This window comes from Physeter macrocephalus, unplaced genomic scaffold (genome assembly GCF_002837175.3).
Source record: "Physeter macrocephalus isolate SW-GA unplaced genomic scaffold, ASM283717v5 random_1133, whole genome shotgun sequence".
NCBI classification, from domain to species: domain Eukaryota; kingdom Metazoa; phylum Chordata; class Mammalia; order Artiodactyla; family Physeteridae; genus Physeter; species Physeter macrocephalus.
Window position 1 is genome coordinate 13,361 of NW_021146566.1, and position 11,572 is coordinate 24,932.

The following is an 11,572-nucleotide window of genomic DNA, read 5'->3' on the forward strand; positions in this document are numbered from 1 at the left end:
TTTAGAGCCCGGCCCTTCCCCAGACGCCAGGATCCCAGCTGAGATTTCCAGCGGCTCAAACTAGCCCCTTCTGGGCTGAGCTGTTTGCTTACTGGGAACGTTCTAGAAGAGAGAGACGGAGGCTTTAAAGGCTGTGGTCCTCGGCGTCCTCATCCAAGAGCTCCGGGGCTGGACCGGAGGGGTCTCCGAGACCCTCTGACGAGGGTGGCCCCCAAGTCAAGCGCCACGCGGGGATTCGGCGTGGGCGAGGAGCTTCCCTCCCCGGGCGGCCTCAGTTTCTTCTTCTTGAAGGTGACCAGTGGCGGTAGGTACTCCTGTCCGGAGCCGGGCTGGGACCAGAGAATGGGCTGGAACGAGGGACAGCCATGACCGCCCACTGCGCGTCTCCTCAGCCGGACCGAGGTCACGGGAGGCCAGGGACCCTGTCGGTCTTGTTCGCCATCATAACCTCAGCGTGTCTATTCCACAGCCGGGGCACGTCGTAGGTGCTCAGAAAACATTTAGTAAGGAGGGGAACACATGCCCGTCCCCCGGCAGCACTATTAGCCTCCTAACGACCCGCAAGATCACGGGACTCAGTGCGCTTGATATACGCGCAGCCCAAGGTCTAGACAGGAAAGGAGCCTCCTCAGGTCCCCTGCCAGCAGGTGGCAGTGCCAGGGCTCCCTGGGGGCGGGGGAGCTCGAGCCCAGCTCACTCCCCATCCCACCTGTGTCTGACAGCCAACCGCGGAACATTCCACCCTGCCAGTCTGGCGCCGGCCTTGCGGCTGCCTCACCCGGGCACCATCAACCTCATCTCCTCTGCAGACCCAGAGCCACTGATGAGCTTCTCTGAGGGGCAGCTCTGCCTTCCGAATCTGTCCGGTACCCTCAAGGGACCACTCAACCCAGTTCTGGATGTTTCTACACGGGAGGCCCCGGCACAGCTCTCGACCCGTCGGGCGAGGCCTTGCTCTCCCCTCTGTCAAGCCAGGCAGGGATTCTGCTGCTGGAACTGGCGGGGCTGCAGGGCCGAAGGGGAAGGCACCGGGCACGCGGCGGGCTGTCAGCGTCTGCTCCTCCGCTTTGCCTTAGCTCGTAGGGAGAGGAGCGTCCTGATCTGTGTGTGTGTGTCTGTGTGTGCATGTGCGTGTATGCACGTGTGTGTTTGCTTAGCCTCAGTGTGGAGTGTGGGTCAGGCTGCCCCTCACCCAGCGGGGGTAGCCCCTTTACAGACATGCAGACCCCGTTGTCCTGCCTCTACCCACCTGTGCCCGGGGGGCCCGCCGTTCCTCTGCAGCCGCCCAGGTGCACACCACCTCTTCTGTTACCTCGGGGACTGGCTGGCTGGTCTCCCAGGGCCCTGAGAGGCCTAGGGACTGGAAAGGCCCACCCCCCCCACCCCATGCTCCCGCCCGGGGGCTGCAATGCAGCGGCAGCCATCGGGGTCCCCTCCCCGGAAGACAGATGTCAGCCCCCCCAGGGCCCCTTCCAGGCCCCAGGGCTACTTGCAGGCAGGAGAGGGTCTGGCATCTTACCCGGGACCGTCACCCCTAGGGCTGCTGACCGGGTGCAGCCAGTGGTCCCTTGGAGGAGCCCGGCTGCACTCCACAGCAGTTGGCAGTCCCAGCGCACCCCTTTGAGGCTGCTCTCCCCAGTTCTCTCTCGGGGCCTGCGCTCTTCCGGGCGCCTGTCCAGGAGAATCTGTGCTTTGTGTCCCCGACTTGACTCGCGCCTGCTCCTTCCATCGGGGTAGAAACTCCCCGCGGGCCGGACCACTGCTTATGCAGGGCTGCGAGGGCCTTCGGTTCCTATCCGTCGGTCAGATGAACGAATCCACCAAAAGAAGAGCTCAGCGAGTTGGAGCCGTCCACGTGATGTCACACTACGCAGCCATTTCCAGCAGGTTTTCTGAATGATATTTAGTATTCTGGGCAAACGTTCACAGCAGGAGCAAAGTGAATACGGCAGGTTACAAGCTGTCACTGTGGAGAGGTACATGGATGGATACGGTGCCTCCATCCAGGCGGAGAGTAACCCCTCCCAGCGCAGCCCTTTACCTGCTGCCCGGTCCCTTGCTCCTGCCAGCGCGTGGGGTTGTGACAGTGACCGTTTGCTGAAAGGACGGATGGGTTCTTTCATCCACCGCCATTCCTCGCTGCAGCCAGCGAGTACTGTGGTGCACCTACTGTGTGCAGGCTCTCCTCTCTGCAGCCTGCCAGCTCCCGGCCTGATCTGCTTTGACCGCTCCGACATGCCGGCAGCAGCCCTACCGGCCCTGTGGCCCGAGGCCCTGCCCCGGTTCACAGGACTCCGGCTGAGCATCGGAGGAGCCCGGGGCTGATCGCCCTCCAGGGCCAGAGCCCCGAGCACCAGCCCCCTCTCGTGAGTCCTGCCGGCCCTGTGTTTGGCCACCTGACGGGCCACCGGATTCTCTCCACTGCTCCCCGCCCCAGCCAGGACACACCCCACCTGTCTGTCTGTGATCTGACGGCCACGGCACTCCGAGCCAGGGCTAACTCAGGCTTTCTACTACTGGGTTTCCCTTCTCCAGGGGACTGTGAAAACCCACCCCCCCACCCCCGCCCAGGATGGAGGCCCCGAGCAGGGAGAAAAGAGAGAGATGGCAGCTGGCATCCCAGCTGCTGGTCTAATTCTAGGCCCCGTCTTGCCTCCCTGTCACTCATGGGAAGGGGGAGGGGATGGGATAGACGGAGACACCGCAAGACAAGGAGAGAGACACATGGAAAGGAACACAGGGATGGAGATGGACGTCCAGACAGAAAGAGGTGGAGACGTAGGGAGGGAGAGCAGGAGACAGACAGAGAGAGGCACGTGGGAGAGGCTGGAAGAGAGAGGTGGCCAAGAGATGCCGAGAGGGACGGCCAGCCAGGGGTCCTAAGAGAGGAGAGAGAGGGGAAGAGACAGAGGGAAGGGAGAGAGACTACCTCTTCCTCCAGGAAGCCCTCCAGGCTCTGAGCGTCCATCGGTCTGCCCCTCTCTGCCTTGTCCCCCAGCTCCCTCCCGGGCATTTCCCCCATGCCCAACCTGATCCCCTCTGGTCCCTGGCATGTCCGCCAGGCCCCTCTGTGGGGTCACGAGGCCGGTGAGGATGAGCTGAGAAGGCAGGGTGGGCCATTGACCTCGCCTACCCCCAGTGAGCAAGCTCATCCTGAGGATGCTGGGGGACACTTGGGCTTGGGGGCCAAGAGAGTCTGAGAAGGAGGGCCCCCTGCCCCATGGGCGGACCGGCAAGTGGCCAGCAAGCAGAGTCTGCAGCCCAGAAAGCGATGGCAGAGGAGGGCCTGCGGTGCCTGCCCACCTGAACTTGGGCTCTGGGTTGAGAAGGTTTTCCGGCTGAGAGCTGTCAGGTGGTCCATTTTACAGACGAGAAAACCAAAGCCAGGAGGGTCAGAGTGAGGTGCCTGTGCTCCCTAACCCCCGCACTGGCAGCCTCTCTCTATTCCTTCGTGCCTCTCTAGTCCCTTTGGCAGCCTTCCTGGTGGTGAATGCTTGCACACTTCCAGTAATGGGGAGCTCACTATCTGTCATGGCAGCTCCTCCGTGGACACAAGTGCACGCTCTCCAGCTGTGCCCCTATCCCTTCACGTTTCAGTGGCTCAGGCAGCAGAGGCTTTGCCCACAGCCTTGGGGGCTCTGGTCCACCTCTGTGCCTTATGGCCATGTACCTGGGCTTTTGAAACTTTCCGTCGAACCCCCCCTTGTGCCTTTAAACCCCTTTTCCTGAGTGAGAATGGCCAGCGCTTCCCACCTGCCAGGTGTGTTTGAGCGCTCACGCGTTACTCTCAATCCCCATCATAAACAGTTTGCTGTTAACTTATGAATTGCCCCCATTCTGAAAGGTCAGGCCAAGCAAGCAGGGCCCCCATCTGTCTCGTTCACTTCCGTACGGTCAGCAGTGACCATTGCTTGGCACATACCAAGTGATCAGGGGACGTTTCCTGCCAATCTGATAATCTGGAGGAAGAGGGAAGACGCACAGCCTCCGTGTTCTGGAAGGAGATCCCTCCTCCTGGCTCCCTGCCCTACTGGGCCCCCCACACAGGTGGCTCCTCCATGGCCCGGCCTGCCCCTGCCCTGAGCCCACCCTAGCTCAGTCGGGGTCATCTAGCCCCAAGATGGGGCCTGGGGGCAGGGGAACCAACAATGCATTGACAGGAGCCCAGGGGCCAGAATGGGGCCCAGGTCAGAACAGGTGCATTATTTGTTGAAAAGACCGTCCTTTCTCAGCCCTTTCGTCTTCCTTCATTTTAAAAAACTCTCTGTTCTTACGTATGGATAATTTTTACTGGTCTATTTTTAAGGTTCCTGTATTTACCCGCCTGTCATCTCTAACACACTGTGAAGCCAATCCAGCGACGTTTTCACTGTAGTTATTGCACTTTTTAGTTCTAGAGTTTGCATTTTTTAACAGTTTTCATTCTTCTGCTGGGTTTTCCTATTTGTTCACTCATTAATACCATATTCTTCAATTTCTTAAAGATGTTTTTCCTTTAATTCTTTGAACATATTTGTAATAGCTATGTTAAAGTCTTTGCCTGCTAAGCCTAACATTGAAAACATCTCAAGTTTAATTTCCATTGCCTGCTTTTTTCCCCTTAACTGTCAGTCTCGTGTTCCTGTTTCTTTGTGTGTCTAGTGATTTTTTAACTGGACCCTGGGCATAGCGAACGATGTATCGTAGAGATATTGGATTCTGCTATGATCCTCTAAAGAGTGTTTCTTGTTTTAGCAGGCAGCTAAATTACCAGCTGATGACTTTGAACTTATGCAGACTCAGCTTACACTTTGTTCGTGTGAATATGGAGAAAGCCAACGTGTTTCCTCAGCTCCTCTTAGTCCGCAGGAATTACCTCTGAACTTTGTTTTCCTTGCAGATCTTTTGGGGGCTTAGTTTTAGGTTTTATTAGGAGGGGTCCAGTTTAACTCTTGCCCTGCTACGTGGTTCCTAACTCCTAAGACATAGCCTCTCTGGGGGCTCAGCCGGATGTCAAGAGTATTTAACAAACTGTTGAGATTTCTCCATTGCGACCAAGCAGGGATTTCGGTGTTCCTCTGTTTTTTCCCCCGGTTCAGCTCAAACCTCTAGTGTCTCCAATTTGCTTTCAGTCCCGTAGGGTCCACTCTCTGAAAGTGTTGGAGGGTCTTGCTCTGAGCACGTACAGCACATCCTCCAGCGGCGGACTCATCGGGAGACCCCACATCGACTTCCGGGGTCCCCCCCCCGCTGCACACCTCCTCTGCGATGCCTTCCCTTGCTGGTCCCAGCTGCCCCGACCTCCAACTGCTGTCTTCGCAGCTCACCACGGCCGCTGAGCTCGGCTAAGCCCCAGGTCCCTGTGCTGCACCCAGCAGATTCTCCCCCGGAGGAGAACTGGTGATCGTGGGCACCCCTGTGGGCTTTCCTTCTCTCAAGGATAACAAGCCTTGCACTGCCTGATGTCCACTGCCCGCCAAGAATTGCCTCATAGTTTCATCCAGTTTCGTAACTGTTGACCACGGAAGGGATAGCTGAGTGCCAGTTAATTCTATCTTGGCCAGATGGCAAGTGGCTTCATTCCCCGGCCCCTGCTTCTACTTAGAATAGAATTCAAGTTCCGTGTTTGGTCTTCAAGGCTCTGCAATCCCTAGTTCCCTCTCAGATTTCACCCTCCTGCCCCATTGTCACTGAATCTCCAGGCACAGAGGCCTTCTTTCTGTTCTTCAGGTACACCAAGCTCTTTGCTACATCTGGGACCGTGCACCTGTTCCATCTACCGAGTGTTCTGAGCCCAGATCTCTGCATGACTGGTTATTCAGGTCTCAGTTCCAAATCACCGCGTCAGAGAGCCTTTCCCAGGCCAATCTTTGTAACAAAAACTACAGTCCTCTCCACCTCCCCATCGTTTATTTTCTTTATAACACTGATTGACATCTGAAATGATCACGCTTGTTAACGTTTTTATTTGTTTCTTCTCCGTCTCTCCAAACGGAACCTGCGCCCCACCGAGCAGAAGTGCGTCTGTCTTCTTCCCCGTGGTGTCTGGGGGCGAGGCTCAGACCTGGCACGCTTGACTCCTTTGAAGGATTTTCATTGGCCCCTCCCCTTCCTCTGACACCTGCTTGGCACCCTTATTTCTTGAATGAAGAGTCGTTTCGTTGAAAGCGAAGGTAGAAATCTGTCCTGCACCTCACGCCTTTCACCCGCCTTCCGCCATCTGCTGTGCTGCCGCCTTCCCCCAGCAAGCAGGCTCCCTCCCTCCCCACTCTCTCTCTTTGCACTCCAGGTGGAATGAAATAAAACCCTTTCCTGATCGGGCTGTGTGTCTATCAAAAGGCTTAATAATGCTCCCACCCTTGGGTCCAAGACAAGGAAACAGCTGGAGGTGCCACAGTCAGGGCTGAAACAGGGGACACACGGCAGGACGCTTGGTGCAGCCTTGGAGCTGGGTTCAGAGTCCCTGGTCCCAGGGGTTGGGTGGCTGATGGGAATGAGGCCGTGAGAGCAGGAAACCAAGACTGGGCATTACAGCCTACAGCCCACATGGGGGGGAAGCCTCAAGGAGGGGGATTCACGTGGGACCCCTGGAGATAGGAAGGTCACAGGGCAGGGGAGCCCGGCAGGTCTGGCACCAGGGCGCGGAGGTCAGCTCTCGAGGCCCCCCAGCTCCCCGGCTGCACGGAGGAATCGCTAGTTTCCACAAGAATATGCCAGTGCCTGGGCTCTTCCCACCCCTACTTGACCAACGACATAGAGATCGCTGGGAGCCTCTGGCATCAGGGTTGTCAAGAGTGGCTCCCATGCCTCAAAGGTGCCCCCAGGGCTGAGGATCTGAATGTGCCTTGGAGCCCCTGGAGGAGGCTTCCCCAGCCCCCCGGGCAGGCAGGCCCACGGGTGTGCTCCACGCTGCAGGCTTAATTAACTGTTTGTAAATTCTAAATCGAGAGCCACAGCTTTCTTCCGACCCGGCAGTTCTGCCCATAATTGATATTTGTTTTCCTCCGTTCCCAGAGGCAGTCAGGAAGTAAGAAGTCTCTCCTGCTATTAAGCCTGATCTCAGCCTAAGACCCTCTGGTGGTGGTGAGTGAGGAGTTAGGGCTGGACTCGGGGGCCTCCCACCCCCACCCCGCACTGACCCATCCTGCCCCTTCTCTGCTGTGGCCCTGAGCGAAGCAGGGGGGTGGACCCAGGCACCCAGGACTGGCTGACGGAATCCTCAAAAGTCTGCCCGTCCGCAAAAATACCAGCTCTTTTTTTTTTTTTTTTTTGGCCTCGCCACGGCTTGTGGGATTTTAGTTCCCTGATCAGGGATCGAACCCAGGCCCTCGGCAGTGAGAACGCAGAAACCTAACCACTGGACCGCCAGGGAATTCTCACCAACTCTTTCTTAAAGATGAGACTGTGTCTCCTAAAACCATCTCTGCAATGTTCTTGAGGCAGCTTCTGCAAAGACGCCTCCCGGGCCCTTGTCTGGGAGGAGCTCAAGACAGTGGGTGGCACTGAGTATGTGGGGGAGGGGGTGTGTGGGGGAGGGGGTGTGTGGGGGAGGGGGTGTGTGGGGGAGGGGATGTGGGCCCGTCCTGGGTTCAAATGCCACCTGTGCCTCAGACCCCCGTTCTCCCGTCAGGCAGTGAGGATAACGGTGAGGCATCATCTCACAGCCCACGGTGGGGACAAAGGAGAACAGGTGTGCAGAGGTGCTTCAAACATGCTGAGCACGTGCTTATCGTCATGGCGACGGAGATGATTCCTGCATCACGGAAAAGTGATCTGGAGCCCCGGCTGCCTTAGCACAAGCGGGCTAAGGAACCCACTCCCTGCGGTGGGCAATTTCTGGGGTGTGAGTCAAGCTCTCGGTCACACCACTTCACCCTCACACCTCCCACCCTTCTCCTCCTTAGCAGCGGGAACTTTGGGCTAATTACAGAAGTGAACTAGTTACCAGGGGCAGCTGACTCCACATAGTATAATCTGTGAAACACGAGCTGGCACGCTGCAGGCCCCCTTCCCCGAGGGCTGGGGAAGCTGCAGGCTGTGGGGTGATCCTGGGAGGGCCCTGGCTACTCTGGACAGCCCCCCATTCTCACCTCCTCCCCCGTCTTGGCTCAGCTGGTGAAGCTACAGAGAGGCCTAGGGCATAAGCTTGCTGCTGGGGAGGCCGTTTAGCTATTCTTGGGCGCAATGTGGAGGTCTCAGGTGGTCCTCTAGTAGTCAAGGTGTTCCAGCTTTTTCCTAGCCCAGGCCTGGGGAGCGCCTGGCACTGGTCTCACCTCTCCTCTGCTGATGCCCTTGGAGACGGGGCCAGGAAGCTTTCCCTGGATCCCAGCTGGGCCTCGGACTCCTTCTCAACGCTTTCCCACGCAGCCTCTGCTGATTGATCAGGGCTGGCATTTGAGATGAAAGCGATTTGCCAGCCCTGCCTTAAATCTTCCAACTCTGAAAGAATCCAAGAAAAACGTTAGCTCCGGTGTGAAGCAACCCGTAGCTGTGTAGAGGGAACCCCCTGGCAATGCGTGGGGGACCTTCTCCTTCGGAGAGGGCTTGAGCCCTGAGTAGAGAGAGCAGAGGAGGGACGCTAAAGAAGTGTGACAACATCGTCTCCCCCGAGGCTCCTGGTCTGCTGCCGGGGTTCTCTGCTTGCTCCAACCCCGTCAATCCCCTGCTTGCCCGCCCCCAGGTTGAGGTGCCCTTTGAGGGAGGGGCACCGCAGAGGCCACAATGGCCAAGGGTCAAGCCCCAGCTCTGCCACCTAAGTAACTCAGACAGTTACTGAATGTCTCTGATCCTCCGTTTTCTCGCCTGTAGAGTGAGGGTAACATTTCCTGCCTTGAAGTTATGCTGTGAGGAATAGATGCGTTAGTAGATGGTATTTAATCGATGCTAGGAGTAATCTTTTGGGGTCACAGTTAAATTATCAGTATTTCAAAAATTCTTAGTGGTACCTAAAACACAAGGGCCTCACGATGGGCAGGGATGTTCGACTTGCTGGAATATGGTGTGTACGACGTTTAGAACCGTGCCTGGCACGTAGTAAATGCTAATAAACGTTAGCTGTTATTATTTCCATATAAATCAGGTAAAGTCCAGATCTTGCTCTGTTGCCCTCTCCCTACCCCCCATTCAAATAAGGCAAATAAAAATCACTGAAAACAGAAGGCCTTGTTCTGGGGCTTCCAGGAGCGTGTGTAGGGGAAGGGTCTGCAGACTGGTGCTCCAGGTGGGCGTGAGGGGTCACCTCTGTCAGTTCCGTGTCTCCTGATGGGACCACCACGCTCAGGGTCTTGCTTATTTTTCTCACAGCCACAGTATTTTTCTGCAAGATGGTTTTTCTTGGTCGCATAGTATTCTCTGCCACATAAACGGTCTGTCCTTTTCCTAACAAGCCCTTATAGGTGGCGGTTAGGGCTGGTTCCACTTTTCCATGTTATACAGAATTGCCTTGTTCATATCACCAGGGAGTCCCCAGAATAAAGTCCTTACAGGTAATTGCTGGAGAGAAATGATCAGATTTTTCAAAGCAGATCTTTGGTCTCTATAATCGACTTGCAGTTGAGGAAGTGTTATCCCGTTTTACAGAAGAGGAAACAATCCAGCATATTCCGTGCAATCAAGGTCACCTAGAAAGCTAGCAGCAGACCAGGACTCACCGCATGACCTGGAAAAGACTTGCTGCCATGCTTGGTTTGAAACACCTGTCTCCGGGCCTCTGGGAGGTCTGAGAAATCTCGGGAAAACCTTAAAAGGTTTCCTCTCCTCGGACTTCTCCGGGTCTCTGCACTGATGCGCGTTAAGAAGTTCAAAGCCTCGGAGACCAAGTTCCCGAGAGGCGGGATTTGTAGGTGTTTATTCTGGCCCGCGAGCAGGTCTTGGTGGCCAGGCGATTTCATTTTCAGCTGTAACTGTGCATCTCCACTTTTCTCTAGAGCTTTCTCTCCCAGCCAAGTGGCTGACCCGGTCACTGGGCTGTGAATTAATTACCTGCAGGCACACAGCTCTGTCAAAGAGCGCAGAAAAACAATTTTAGAAAAGAAACCCCTTTTTCTCTCTCGGTGGCTTTCATTGTAGGAGAAAGGTACAATTATGAATTACATCAGAGCTCTTCTGGGGCAGCCAGCAGGGGCCAGGAGGAGCCTGGTCTCAGCTCTCCAAGGCGGGGCTGGCTTTCCAGGGGCCAGGCCAGGGGGCATTTCCTCGCCCCAGTCTGTCTCCCACTGTGCCCGGGAGCCAGGAGCTGCTCAGGACCCGAGTGTGAATGATCTTGGTGTGTGTGGCATCGCCAGATCACAGGAGGCCAGAAAACCCTAACCAGCATCTAACACAGTTCTTTCACTTACAGCAGGGACCTGGGCTCCCCCCAGAGGGGAGGGGACTTGCCCCAATTCGCACAACCAGACAGGTGAGGGCCTGGGGCCTGGACCCTCCTCTCCCGAGTGTCCCTCGGTCCCCAAAGTTTGGAGGAGGGGCGGCATCTGGGGCTGGCGTCCCCGGAAACCAAGACGGGAGATTTAGCACAGAAGGCCCGGGTAGGCAGAGGGCTTTCGGGAGATGTCTGCAGTGGTTTGAACGGTGGCCCCCAAAGGTACGTCCGCAGCCCCACCCCCGGAACCTCTGGCTGTGACTTTCTTTGAAAAAGGGTCTTTGCAGTTGTGACTGAGATCAGGGTCTCCAGATGGCCCCCTCCTGGATTATCTGGCAGGGCCCCAAATCCAACGACAAGTGTTTTGTGTTTTGTTTTGTTTTGTTTTGCTGGCCACGCCATGCGGCTTGCGGGATCTTAGCTCCCCGACCAGGGACTGAAGCCACACCCTCGGCTTCCTAACCGCCGGATCGCCGGGGAAGTCCCAATGACAAGTGTTCTTATAAGAAACAGAAGAGGAGAGGACGCAGGCAGAGAAGGGAAGGCCATGTGGCCCCAGAGGCAGAGACTGGAATGATGTGGTCACAAGCCAAGGCAAACCGGGGGACGCTGGCAGCCCCCAGAAGCTGGAGGAGGCAGGAAGGAGTCTCCCCTTGGGTGTCTGCAGGGAGCGCAGCCCTGCAGACACCTTAACTTCAGACAGCTGGCCTCCAGGGCTGTGAGAGAAGATTTTCTGTTCTTTTAAGACACGGACTCTGCGGTGCTGGACTGTGGCAGCCCCCAGGCGCAACACACCACGTCTCCGCAGGGAAGTGAGGAGGACAGAGAGAAGAGCTGCTCCCCTACCCCTCGCCGCTGCAGGGCGCTCGGGGGCTGGGGGCACCTTCAGGGGTGTCCCAACCTGGGGCGTCAGCTGCTCAGTCCTTGGGCCGCCCGCGGGGAGGGGGTGAGAACTGGAGGGGCCGGGTCTCTGTGGCAACCGTAGGGACGCGGGCGCGCCAGCCCCGAGGAGCATCTGGGCGACACGCGACAGTCCCCACCGCAGAGAGGCTGACAAAATTGTCTGCATAAAAGTGGAAACTCCTATGTGGCCAAAGAATGAAAACAAAGTGAAAAAGACATATGCCAAGGGAAGAGAAGGCTCTTGCGACATATATAACGAAAGCTTAATAGCCTTCCTTTGCAGGAAGTGTGCTAGAAAACAGTAAGAAAAACGCAAACAATAGAAAAAGA

At 56.6% G+C, this 11,572-nt stretch overlaps 1 long non-coding RNA gene across 3 annotated transcripts; it reads left to right on the plus strand.

Annotated features, from left to right (window-relative positions):
* The first annotated feature begins 213 nt into the window (after positions 1-213).
* On the plus strand, positions 214-9,137 carry LOC114485414 (uncharacterized). Of its 3 annotated transcripts, XR_008616826.1 has the most exons (6): positions 214-304; positions 723-2,366; positions 4,738-6,152; positions 6,994-7,062; positions 7,279-7,485; positions 7,610-9,137. It is a non-coding gene; the product is annotated as an uncharacterized lncRNA (long non-coding RNA). The 3 variants fall into 3 exon arrangements; XR_008616827.1 differs by lacking the exon at positions 7,279-7,485; XR_008616825.1 differs by lacking the exons at positions 6,994-7,062; positions 7,279-7,485; positions 7,610-9,137 and having other exon boundaries at positions 4,738-6,986.
* Positions 9,138-11,572: the final 2,435 nt, after the last annotated feature.